The following is a 13,782-nucleotide window of genomic DNA, read 5'->3' as shown; positions in this document are numbered from 1 at the left end:
TACTCTTACGTCAATTCGTTTAGGATTGTATTTTTTTTTTTTTTTTTTTCAGTTTTAAACGTGACGTAGTCTATATAAATAAAGTAGAGATAATGTTAAACATCCAAATCAAAATCAAATTTTGAAATAATTAACAAGATACGTTTCTATACGATTTTATGGTTACAAAATCCAGAAAAAATGGGGCTTTTCCAATTTCTTTTCCTTTTTTTTATTTGATTATTTAATTTAGAAAAGATTAGAAGTTATAAATTATGTGGAGTATTTAGTTAGGGAGATGATCCTCAAACACCACTTTTTGATTCATATACACCTAATTATCTATTATACTCTTAATTATACTTAGAATAATAATATAAGTTCAATAATCCAGGGGTATTTTATGGGACAAAAGAAAGTATATATTTGTTATTAAAAGAACGTTTCATATCCAAAAGTATATAATAATAAAATATATACATAGTATATAATAACATGATTATCATTATCCATATTATAATGTCTATGGCCGCATAAAGATTCCAAAAAAAGAAAGTTTTGGAAAAGTTTAGAATGTCTAACGGATTACCAAAATGTGTAGCGGGTGATTGGAGGAGATTTTAACGAAGATAAAGTGATAGACGCCTAATTGTGTATTCCCTCGAAAGACGAGCCAATCGTTTCAACAACTTCATCGAGACAACAAAGTTAATCGAAGTCCGACTATTAAGAAAACATTTTACGAGAATTAGTGATGACGGGGTAAAATCGAGCAAGTTAGACCGTTGTCTTGTATCGGATGAATTTATACATTCGTGGGGTGATGTACCATAAACCTGGATAGACACTTTGTACAATTGTCCGATTATACTCAAAGACAAAAACGAAGGCTTCGGGCCAAAACCCTTTAAAATTTTTGATATTTGGCTTGAATCCAAGGACGATGAGAAAGTAATAACCGAAGCATGGAATAAATCGGTTGTTGGTTCCAGACTAGATTGTGTGCTACGAGATAAGTTAAAGAACGTTAAAGAAGCACTAAGAATCTGGAGCAAAAGCAACTTCGGTGCAATTGATGTGGAGATTGAGTCTCGGAAAAAGCTACGACTATATTTGAATCGAAAGCTGATGCTGGAACTTTAACCAAGGAAGAGTGGGCCACATGGATAAACACTAGAGCTCAATGGTTACAAAAACAGAATGAAAAATCGGACATGTTACGTCAAAAAGCTCGGCTAAAATGGGTAGTCGAGGAGGATGACAACATCTCGTTTTTTCATGCATCAATTAAACAAAAGAATAATAGGTGCAACATAAGAGGATTGCACATTGAGGGAATCTGGAACGAGAACCCAAATGCAATGAAAAATTCGATATTCAAATTCTATAGTAAACTCTTTGAAGACAACCATGAGCATGTGCCTGAATAATCAAACATGGCATCACTCCCTTTTAAACGAATATGTGCGTACTCCCAAATGCTTGAGGCATCATTCTCGGACAATGAACTATGGAATGCAATAAAATAATGTGAACCAAACAATGCCTCAAGGCCGGATGGCTTCAATTTAAGTTTCTGCAAGAATTTTTTTTGCCGCCTAAAAGATGACCTTAAAGCTGCAATCGAATGGTTCTTGATGCATGGATCAATATCCAAGGGATGTAATGCTTCGTCTATTGCATTAATATCAAAGATAAATGATCTCATCAATCATTGTGATCACCGGCTATTAGCCTCAGTGTTAGTTATTATAAAATAATCTCAAAATTGTCTCGAATAGACTCCAAAAAGTCATTGATAAAGTTATAGGGGATGAATAAAGCACTTTCATTAAACGTAAATACATTCTAGATGGAATTCTAGTGGCGAATGAGGTGGTGGACGATGTGAAAATTCAAAAAAGAAAATTCTTACTATTCAAAACCGAATTCGAAAAAGCTTTTGATTGCATTAATTGGAAATTCTTGTTTTGTGTAATGGAAGGAATGAGTTTTGGGGTGAAATGGAGGACTTGGAATAAGTCATGTTTGGAATGGGCGTCGGTTTCGGTCCTTGAAAACGGCTCACCAACAAAGGAATTCACGCTTAAAAGAGGAGTCCGACAAGGAGACCCACTATCTCTTTATCTCTTCATAATGGCCGCGGAGAGATTAAGTCTCTTAACTAAGCAAGAAATGGAAGTGAACTTATATAGAGGTTTGAAAATCGAAATGATAAAGTAGTTATCTCACACCTATAATATGTCGATTTTTTTTCGGCAAAAGGGGATTTTATGTTGATGACACACTCTTTTTTGTTGAACGGAGCATAGGAAATGTAAGTAACCTCTCCGAGCTTCTAAAATATTTTGAAATATTCTCGGGGTTGAAGGTTAACTTCTCAAAAAGTTGCCTATATAGAATTGGTGTACAATAGAAGCGATTGAAAGGATGGCTAGTCGCATTGGATGTCTGGTAGGTTCATTACCGTGTACATACCAAGTATTACCTATTGGCCAGAAAATGAACAAAATGCGTGATTGGGAACCGTACACAGAGAAGTTCCACTCTAGGTTAGCAGATTGGAAAGAAAAAATGATTAACTCTAGTTATCACATTCAAGTTCTTTCAGAAGATTTCATTTTTCGGGAATTGATATTTCCGTCATGGTTTTTACTTGTTTCACCTAAAGTGTCTAAAATGCCCTTAATGATAGGTTTACACAAATATTTTAAAACTTTTTGTTATAATATATTAAGGGACATTTTAGAGAAAAAAAGCATGAAATCATGATGGAAGAAGTAAAACACACGTTGGAAGAATCATCTCCATTCTCCCATTATATATGTGGTTGAGGATATAATTTTATCTCGCTGTCGTTTGAATGCATCTTTCCCTACCCTTATATAGACTACTCAATTGGACGCCTGTCACATTAATACTTAGGCCACTTGCAGTGGCATGTTACCCAAATAGTGAAAGGCGTATATTGTCCCGCCACCCACTAACAATGATAGTTAGTATTATGTTATTTGGTCCGTTTGTTACAATAGTAACGGAAGTCTCACGGAATTTTGTGGGACCATATGTTTTATTTCTTGTACCTTATGTTTAATTAATTGTACAATGTGGGTAATATTTTAGTGTATGATTGTGAGGATTTAGTGAAAGAAATGTAAAAAGAATGTTAAAGGATTTGTGTTGATGTGGCGCTCATGTGACAGAGAAAATGTATGTTAAAGAACTGAACGATAGCAAGTGGCCTTATATTTATGATTTATGATTTATTACGAGTATTATAGATAGATAAATCAATCAAATTAAATAGATAGATAGATCAATCAATTAAAATATTGTCACAATGTATGTAACTCAAGAGATTTTTGATTAAATGGTAAGAAAAGTTACTAGGTTAATATGATCATGAACATACATGATGCGTGTGCTTTGTGTTCCTCTAGTTGGATTCAAAATTTCACTTGAGGAACGCCAAGACGTTCCACCCCTTTGGTCCAAGGTCGGCGTTCCACTTCACTTGTCCAAAAAAGCACTAAACTAAACTGAAACACAGAATTGATGCGTTTTAGTCCTGCTAGTACCGGTATGGGCCACAAAATTAAGAACCATACCCAACTAAAATGTGTATTTTATTTTTGCCGAAAAAGCATTATACATAAAGAGAAGTGAATTCAATCCATGAAAACGGTGAGAAGAATTCGAACGCTAGGCACAACTTTTGATCTTTATAATCGTTAAATTCTATGTTATAATATAAAAATCGATCGAATAGTACACAATCAGTTACTTTGTATCAGCAGGGGCGGATTTAAGGGCGTGCAACACGTGCGCTTGCACAGGGCCCATAATCCAAAGGGGCCTAAAAAGCTAGTAGTACTTAACCTAATTTGTTAGTATTTACTGAACTTATTCATACATATATATAAAACTTTTGTATTCAAAAAAGGCCTATTTTTTGTTAATTGAACAGGGCCCATATGCAAAATTAGAATTGACGAGACGGCCTTGTGTATCAGATTAGATCAACTTTTCATACTTGGAAGCTGACAAATACAAATGTAATGCCCATAATCCATAAAGCTAACAGAAGTAAAAGCAAACAATAAACAAAATCCTAAACATTCTCAAAGTTTAATGCCCATAATCAAGAGCTAAATCAGTCGCTTGCAAACAAACTCTAGATGAATCTTCTTAAGTTGAAGCTCAGTAAAACGTGCATCTTGGTTGTCCTCAAGCCACTTGGTTGTGTCAACAATGGCGTTCTCCATTTCCTTCAACAACGCACCAGACATATTCAAAGCATTCTTGTCTTTAATCTTCTTCTTCATTGTGTACAAACAATCTTCCAACTCATTATAAGCATCCGCTTTCTTCTTAAATTCCACGTCCTCAAATTTGTACTGCTCAGCCTCTCGTACCATCCTCTCAATCTTGTCATTCGAAAGTCTTCTGTTTTCATTGTCGATTGTAAGCTCCGCTACCTTACCAGTTGCTACTACCCCACCAGTAACCGTAAGAATACCATTAACATCTATTTCAAAGGACACCAATACTTTAGCAACTCCTTTAGGAGCAGGCGGTAGTCCAAAAACATTGAACCGGCCCAAAAAGTGGTTATCTGAAGCCCTAGATCTTTCACCTTGATATACATTGAGAGTCATCCAAGTTTGGTTGTCATTAACTGTATACTGATTTACAGCATTACTTGTAGGAATAGGGGTGTTTTTTGGAATCACTACAGTAAAAATATCTCCAATTCGGAAATACCAAGTGATAAAGGAGTCACATCCGATAACACCACATCTTGAACACTCTTATTACTCGAACCATTCAACTTTGCAGCCAAAACGGCTGCACCATATGCAACAGCTTCATCAGGGTTCACACTTTTGCATAGCTGCTTACCATCAAAAAAGTCCTGCAACATTTGTTGTACCTTCGGTATCCTAGTGGACCCACCAATGAGAATTATCTCATCTACACACGACTTCTTAATCCCAGCATCGTTTAAACAATTCTCAACAGTCTTAATGCACTTTTCAAAGAAGCTACTATTCAGCTCTTCAAATTTAGCTCGAGTAAATTTCATAGAAAAGTCAACTCCTTCGTGCAAACATTCCAATTCGATTGACATTTGAGTAGTAGACGATAGAATCCTTTTAGCTTTCTCGCAAGCAAATCTCAACCTTCCCAATGCTTTTTTGTTCTCATTCAAATCCGATTTAAATTTCCTTTTAAATTCTTGAACACAATGTTCCACCATTCGGTGATCAAAATCCTCACCTCCTAAATGAGAGTCACCCGCAACACCTTTCACCTTGAAAATATCGCCTTTCTCAATTGTCATTACAGAAACATCAAAAGTACCACCACCCAAATCAAAAACGAGCACGTTTATCTTGCCACGAATAGATGTCTTATTATTCAGACCATGTGCAATTGCAGCTGCAGTAGGCTCGTTGATCATACGAACAACGTTTAAGCCAGCAATAGTGCATGCATCTTTTGTAGCTTGACGTTGTGAATCATTGAAATAAGCAGGGACGGTTACAACTGCATTCTTCACAACGTCTCCAAGATACGTCTCAGCGCTTTCTTTCATCTTAGCAAGAATCATTGACGAAATTTCTTCAACCAAAAATTCCTTCTTTTGACCTTTGTATGAGACAACAATAGTTGGTGTGTCGCCAAGACCGCCTGTAACCTTAAAAGGCCACAACTTTATGTCTTCTTGAACTTGGGCATCACTGAAACTCCTTCCAATCAACCTCTTTGCATCTGAAAGGTTAACCATTTATTATAAACAACTATAAAAACAAGGCCAAGTAAAAAGCAGCAGAATAGGCAAATAACTAAACATCAAGTAGATTGAACCCAACTTATCAAAGCTAAACCTTTTGCTGATACTTAAGTGCTCAAACAACTGTAATTGTTATTAGCAGCCCCTCTAATTGTGTACTTGTCGTTAGCTCGTAATAAGGTATAATAGGTTGTAAACAAGCATAACAAACACAAACTGACAAAAGCACAAGAATTGTCTACCAGGTTCACTCATGAAGATAAGATACTAAACTAGCACAAAGGATCAAAAAAACAATATATATATTTTTTTTTTTAATATGAACCATGCAACAAATTAACATATAAATGAAAACGTAAACATCCACATACAGTTGACAATTCTCGAGCTCAACTTTTTAAGAGCTCGATAACCGAGCACAAGTTTCCTGAAGATCGTTTAGTAAACGAGCTCGGACTAGCTAGTTATATAAGTCAAAATAGATTATATAAAAATAACTATAACTATACCTATTATATGTATAAACTAGTCTCTTTGAATTTTAATGAAGCCTTGTTTACACCCCTCCATAAGTTCAAATCAAAGATTTTAATCAAAAATACATTCACTCTTCGTTAGGATATTGAATTTCTTTATTTCAGACATAAAATCTTGGTCATATTATAACTGAATAGAAACATAAATATCCTGTTTTTACTTACATCAGGTCACCTGCATTTAGTCTGTTAATTGATTTTGTTCAATATTCAATGCATAGACAATTACCAATTAGTTTTATACAGTTTTTTTTTCTGGATTTTATCAGACTATAACTTTTTATGATTGATATTATCAAATATACATACATAATTAGTAATTACGTACTCCGTAATTTACATTAAAAAAAAAAAAAAAGAGTGGTTACCATATATGGTGTTAGCCGAGTTAACAAGTGCTTGATTTTTGGCACCATCACCAACAAAACGTTGAGAATCAGTGAAAGCAACACATGACGGCGTCGTTCTGTTGCCTTGTTCATTAGGTATGATCTCAATACGACCATCTTTCAATGCACCAACACATGAATACGTTGTTCCGAGATCAATCCCAATCGCCAAAACGTCGCCGTTTCCACTTCCTTCCGCCATTACTTTTTCGTAGAGAGAATTGTCTCAGTTTTAAACCTAGCGTACGTAGTCTATATAGAGTAGAGATAATGGGTATCACAGGTTTCGCTTAATAAATAAACATCCAAATCAAAATCAAAATCAAATTTCGACATAATTAACAAGATACGTTTAGATTTTATATATCTTTACTAGATTTATGAGCCCGTGCGTTGCACGGGGACTCATCCGCAAACATTATTGGATTTTAAACTTTTATATTAAATAACGATATTATAGGAAAAGTGTCAAATGTACTGTTGTGGTTGAATTAGTATAATATGTTTTTTGTAAACAACACACATTAGTGAAACTTTTTTAAAGCTCGTGCATTGCACGACAACTCTCAATCAAACAAACTTGAAACGTACAATGTTATATCAATTAGAAATGATAAAGACAGTATCGCAAGTATTGTGTTGCGTGAATTGCTTAATTATTTTGTTTTGTGTTACACAAAACACATAGATTAAGGCTACTAAATCTGACACTACCAGAACACTAAAGACATCACCAACAGTAGTCGTTTTATAAGTAACGACATTACCAATAGTTGGATTTTTTAAACTATGCTTTACACATAACACATTGATTAATGCTACTAAATCCGACTTGTTAATTGTTTATTTTGCATAATATGGAAATTTACAGAATACCAACAATTCCATAAAGAAAGTACCTAAAGATTAACCTTGTGACTTCCATTTTGTAACATAACAAACTAAATTTAGTGCGTCGGAATGCAATGAGACATTTTTCACCAGCTTGTATCCATTTAATTTCACAAACTTAGTCCAGTCAAACGACACGTACAAATTTGGTTTCTCTTTTGCGGTTCATCTTTGAGACTCCACTTATGAATAACTTTTAGGAGCCCGTGCGTTGCACGACACTCTAAAAAATAGTATTAAAAATGTTAGTATTGAGACTGATTAGTTGTATTATATTATTTTATTATACAAATAAAGTGAAGAAACTATTATGAGATTTAAGTATACTTCTAATGTCTCACCCATGAATCCCCCTTTCTTCAGGCGGAACTCCAGGTTGAGGAGTTACTCGAAATGCTGCCATTCTGCCAAGATATCAATATCACCCATGAATCCCCTTACATATATAGTCACTGTAAAATATTATATTGAAGATGTTTGTTGAAGATATAATTGTTTGTGGGAATTTCACTCCCATGTATCAGGCCCTTGCACCATATTGCAGTCACCTATATATATCTTCATTATTTTTTATTGTTTGGATAAACGGGACGGGACTCCTAAAAAAATCCAATAGAACAAAAAGAAAATTTTTTTACAACTAAACGGGTATACCCAAGGGGATGTTTAACATCATGAATGTCTAAACTAATAGTTTTTGAGCTATGACATATCCCATACCCATAATTATAATATCCAATACAACAATACCAACGACAATTACAATAAAAAAACCTATTTAACAAAAGGTCTATTATAATTTGTATTCCAAAATATTACCCCAAAGGGGTGTTTGGGTGCTTGGGAATCTCCATAGGGGACCGAGGTTCAATCCCCACAGAGGCGGACCTTCAAGGGAGGCGTGGAAGGGTGCCAGCCCTCCCAGTATTTTGCGTTATTAGTAGAAATTTAATATTATACAGGTTTAAAAAATAAAACTTTTATATATTAGCCCTTCCAGAATATTATAACTAGCCCTTCCAAAATACGTTGGAATATTTTCGCCCTCTCAGTAGTAAAGTTCAAGATCCGCCACTGAATTCCCACCAACCTCAATTTGGAGGCTTGCCTTTCAAAAAAAATAAAAAAATTGTATTCCTAAATCTATCAAAATTCTTCTTTATTCCTATAACTTTGCATATCTTCAAATCTGTACTCCCTTGAAGCACCAAATACATCCATAATCCAAGAATCAACTCTGTTGCTATCCATTATTATAGATTATGAAATCACCATTTGACCATAGAAAGTCAAAATCTCCTTATGAACCTGTATATATATTCAGTAATATGTTTAAAAAATTCCCAGTATATCACAAGATAGCTAAAGTTATCAACATTAAAAAACTTGGTGTCTCTATAAAATAGTAATAATACATGTTTGTATTGGTATTGATTAGTTTTATGGTGAAATTAATGATACTGTTAGATTGACTGAAATATTATTGACATATTTTGATGTTGGCGCTACTAAAGATTGCTTTTGATCGGAGACAAATCGAAAGTGAAGAGACAAATCACGTACCGAGATTCTCTTCATTACCGCCATACATTATGTACGTAACCTATTAAAAATAGACGTGTTACAATAATAAAAATGGTAGCATGAATATTTACTTCAAATATCAACAATACCCTGCTCCCGACCTTACATGTAACAATCAATTTTCATGTGCAAATTTCTTGGAGCGAAACAGACTGATATCTATCTGGTTGATCTAAATCTATTAAAAGCTTGGTAAAATTCCAGTCTGAACATAATGTTAGGTTAGTTGAATTGAGTAAACAATTATTAGTAGAATATAGAACATATTGTAATTGCATGATTTTAACATACAAATAATACGTTGTGTCAACATACCTTGATAATCCTTAGTTCTTCCAAATTGGATTATCACAATTACTCCTTACCCGGTTCCCTCTATTCTGTATGTTCTATAAAAAAGAAGTGCAAATTGTTCCCACAACGTGCATGTAATATAACCTCGCTGTAAAAATAATTTAATCATTACTGCAGAAAATTGTAAAATCTATAAACGGGAAGGCGAAGGTTTACCAATCCATAACCAGTAGCTTCAGTACGCAGGCAGGCTAGAACCAGACCAGTTTAGTCTTGGGCTTGTAAAACTTTCCGGCATAAAGATATTGTGATATCATACATGAAATGTGGTCCAAATGCAGAATCCAGATTCCAAAATAAAAAATAAAAAATACATCATAGTGAGATTATAAAAATGTTAATATGAGCATAATTAACGTTGAGGTGAAGTAAATAGAGGTGCGAATTTTGACCCATTTGATGATAAACGGATCAATTGCACAATTAATATTGTGGTGAAGTAAATAGATATAAGCACAATTAACATTGAGGTGAAGTAAATAGTGGTGGAAATTTTGACCCATTTGATGATGAACAGGTCAATTGCACCTTCGCCTCAAAGTAGTTGTTAAATAAGGAAACGTGAGATGAGTCAAAATTCTCATAACGCTTAAAACCTTCTAAATTGTCATTTTGAGATTTATATGGTAACAATGTAACTTTAATAATTAAATGTAGCTCAAGAAGAAGAAAAAGATAGAAAGTGTTTGTAGGTTTACACAACAGACCCATTTTAATCTATTACCCAACCCGCCCATTTTGCAACTTCTTGTGTTGGAGATATGGAGAACTTTAAACAATTAGAAGGAAGATTCCAGGAAACTCACACGAAGCTTCCATGAAGTTGTGAGGAAATTCACATGTAGCTTCCACAAAACTGTCAGGAAACTCACATGTAGCCTCCATGAAGCTGTCAGGAAACTAACATGAAGCTTCAAGGAATTGTTTTTAGCTTACTCCTTAAACCATTCTATAAATAAACCCTCTGGTAACTCATTGTAAACACACCACAAATATTCAGTAAATACATTCTCTAGTTGGTCCGTGGACTAAAGCAATCACAACGATTGCATATAACCACGTTATCTCTTGTGTCGATTTACATTTCTTGCATTTATAATCTTTCGTTCATTAAGTGGGTTAGTAATCATGTAGAATTACTATCGGTGAGTGATCTTGTTGAATCATTTGCGTTGTTTTGGGTCCTAATATCCTTACAACTAGTATCAGAGCACAAGGTTTCGTTAAGGGAACGATGGCGGAAGACGGAAAGTTTAGAATCGACCGATTCGATGGGAGAGACTTTGGCTTTTGGAAGATGCAAATTGAAGATTACTTGTATCAAAAGAAGCTACATCAACCTCTGTTAGAGACTAAGCCTGAAAGCATGAGCGATGCCGATTGGACGCTTTTGGATCGTCAAGCTTTGGGTGCAATTCGTCTTTCACTTGCTAAGAACGTTGCATACAACGTTGTGAATGAGAAGACGACGTTTGCTTGCTTGAAAGCACTCTCTAACATGTATGAGAAACCTACCGCTTCTAATAAGGTTTTTCTCATGCGACAATTGTTCAATACGAAGATGAAGGAAGGTACGAGTGCAACGGATCATATCAACGAGTTTAACAACATCATATCGAGGTTAGCATCGGTAGATATTGTGTTTGATGATGAGTTAAAGGAACTAATCTTGCTTTCATCATTACCGAAAAGTTGGTCGGGTACGGTTACCGCAGTTAGTAGCTCTACAGGAACTACTAAGCTAGCGTTTGAAGGAATAAGGGATTTAATTCTTGGTGAAGATACTCGTAGGAGAAACTCGGGGGAATCGACATCCGGTTCCTTGTTAAGTACCGACAACCGTGGTAGGAAATTTGATCGCAGTGAGAAGAAGGGTAGAAAGAAGTCTAAGAAGAGGTATCGATCGAAAGATAGAAGTGAAGCTGTTTGTTGGGGTTGCAATCAAAAAGGGCACTTTCAAAGGAATTGCAAAAATGGTTCCGCGAAAGGTGTAAACTTGGCCGAAGGGGAAAGTGATGATGCACTTTTGTGTAGTGTTGATAATTCTATGGAGTCTTGGATTTTGGATTCGGGAGCTTCGTTTCATGCTACTCATGTCAAAAGCATGATGAAGAATTTTCGTTCATACCAAGGCAATGTGAGATTGGCGGACAACAAGCAACTCAACATAGAGGGCATTGGAGATGTTGTTTTGAAGACTACTCTTGGTTCTAATTGGACTTTGAAGAACGTAAGGTACATTCCTAAATTGAAAAGGAAACTTATTTCGGTTGGTCAATTAGATGATGAAGGTAACGCGGTTACTTTTGAAAACCGCCAATGGAAGGTGGTTAAGGGTAGTAGTATTGTGGTTCGTGGACATAAAAGGGGAACTGTCATAACCCGACCTTAACCATAAGGACGAATACAATAACATATGATTTTATCGCGAGGTATTGACCTCTATATGCGACATTTTTCAAAAACTGCATTCGTTTTTACAATACAAACCATAGCTTTTATTACAAATACAAGGTTTAAACAACTTAATAATGATTATCGTTTAGCGATAATCTTAGACTTACAAACTTTACATGTGATAATAACAATACGACCTCCAACATATTTTACATTACAAATCCTCCGATATGCAGTTTTATTTTTGACACAAATATGCATACTCAAGATCTTGCTTAAATTCAACATGTTGCAGCGGAAGCTTTTAGTTATCACCTGAGAATAAACATGCTTAAAACGTCAACATAAAGTTGGTGAGATATAGGTTTAAAGCCGGCAGCGTTATGAATATAGACCACAAGATTTCATATATAAACGTTTTAATAAAAATATTCTAAGTTGTTGAGCACTTGATAACCATACTTAACATTTAATCAACGTCACATATTCCCTTTATTATGAAATCTTACTACACCGTACCAAGTGTAGTCACCGAAACGAAGTACTGTGCAACCGTTGAATACTGGTCGTCCAGTCCGGTTGGGGTTGTCAGGCCCGATAGATCTATCAACAGGATTCGCGTTTACAATACCTCATGTAAATAGTAGTTACCAAGTTACAGGGAAGTATGCCAGTGGTACAACTCAACGTAGAATATATATTTTTAATCACTTGTGTCCATAACGTAAATCATAAAATGCATGTATTCTCATCCCGAAATATTTAGAGTTTAAAAGTGGCTCTAACGACCCGTCCTAATCCATCTGGACGAATACATTACATTTGGTTACATCGCGAGGTACTTGACCTCTATATGATACATTTTACAAACATTACATTCGTTTTTAAAAGACAAACTTTCATTTACATCGAAAGTTGACGACATGCATACCATTTCATAATACATCCAACTATAGTTGACTTAATAATAATCTTGATGAACTCGATGACTCGAATGCAACGTCTTTTGAAATATGTCATGAATGACTCCAATTAATATCTCTAATATGAGCAAATGCACAGCGAAAGATTTCTTTCATACCTGAGAATAAACATGCTTTCAAGTGTCAACCAAAAGGTTGGTGAGTTCATAAGTTTATCATAAAAAATAAAATTCATCATTTTGATAGACCACAAGATTTAAATGCTGCATGGTACAAATGGGCCCGAATCCTATACCCACCTGTAATGTACATGCTATATCTTTTAAATACAGTACATCTTTCTCGTGTATGAAACCATTTTCCTAAATCATAGTAACCGTACACATATCTTGTGCACAAAAATAACATACACATAACCTGTGTATAAAATCATTCTCTCGATATATAACATTCACATCAACTGGTGGCAATTATCATGTCCACATAATTCAATGGTGGCAATTATCATGTCCACATAATTCAATGGTGGCAATTATCATGTCCACATAATTCAATAATAATCCGCAGAACTTCTGTCTACATAATAATTCATTCGAGGAATGTTTTGCTTGTGTCTATCTCGTCAAACATTTATAAAAGCATTTCATGTATTCGCAGTTCAAAATATATTTCAAAAGCATTTAATAAAGCAGTTGTAAAAAACAGCGCATGTATTCTCAGTCCCAAAAATGTAAAGAGAAAAAGGGATCAAATGAAACTCACTCTACAATATTTTGTAGTAAAAATATTCATACGACGAAACTGAACAATGCAGGGTTGACCTCGGATTCACGAACCTATATCAATTATATATATATATATATTAACACATATAATTGTAATTGAACAAATCTAGGTATTATTATTATTTGTTATTTTAGTAACTTGTTCGT

General features: G+C 34.7%; 1 pseudogene; it reads right to left on the bottom strand.

The window, feature by feature from the left end:
* Positions 1-1,363: 1,363 nt before the first annotated feature.
* Positions 1,364-6,903, bottom strand: LOC139842700 (heat shock 70 kDa protein 18-like; annotated as a pseudogene).
* Between the last annotated feature and the right edge of the window lie 6,879 nt (positions 6,904-13,782).

This window comes from Rutidosis leptorrhynchoides, chromosome 4, assembly GCF_046630445.1.
Source record: "Rutidosis leptorrhynchoides isolate AG116_Rl617_1_P2 chromosome 4, CSIRO_AGI_Rlap_v1, whole genome shotgun sequence".
Taxonomy (NCBI): Eukaryota; Viridiplantae; Streptophyta; class Magnoliopsida; order Asterales; family Asteraceae; genus Rutidosis; species Rutidosis leptorrhynchoides.
Note: the sequence above shows the minus strand (reverse complement) of the source record. Positions and strands in the feature narration are given on the sequence as shown.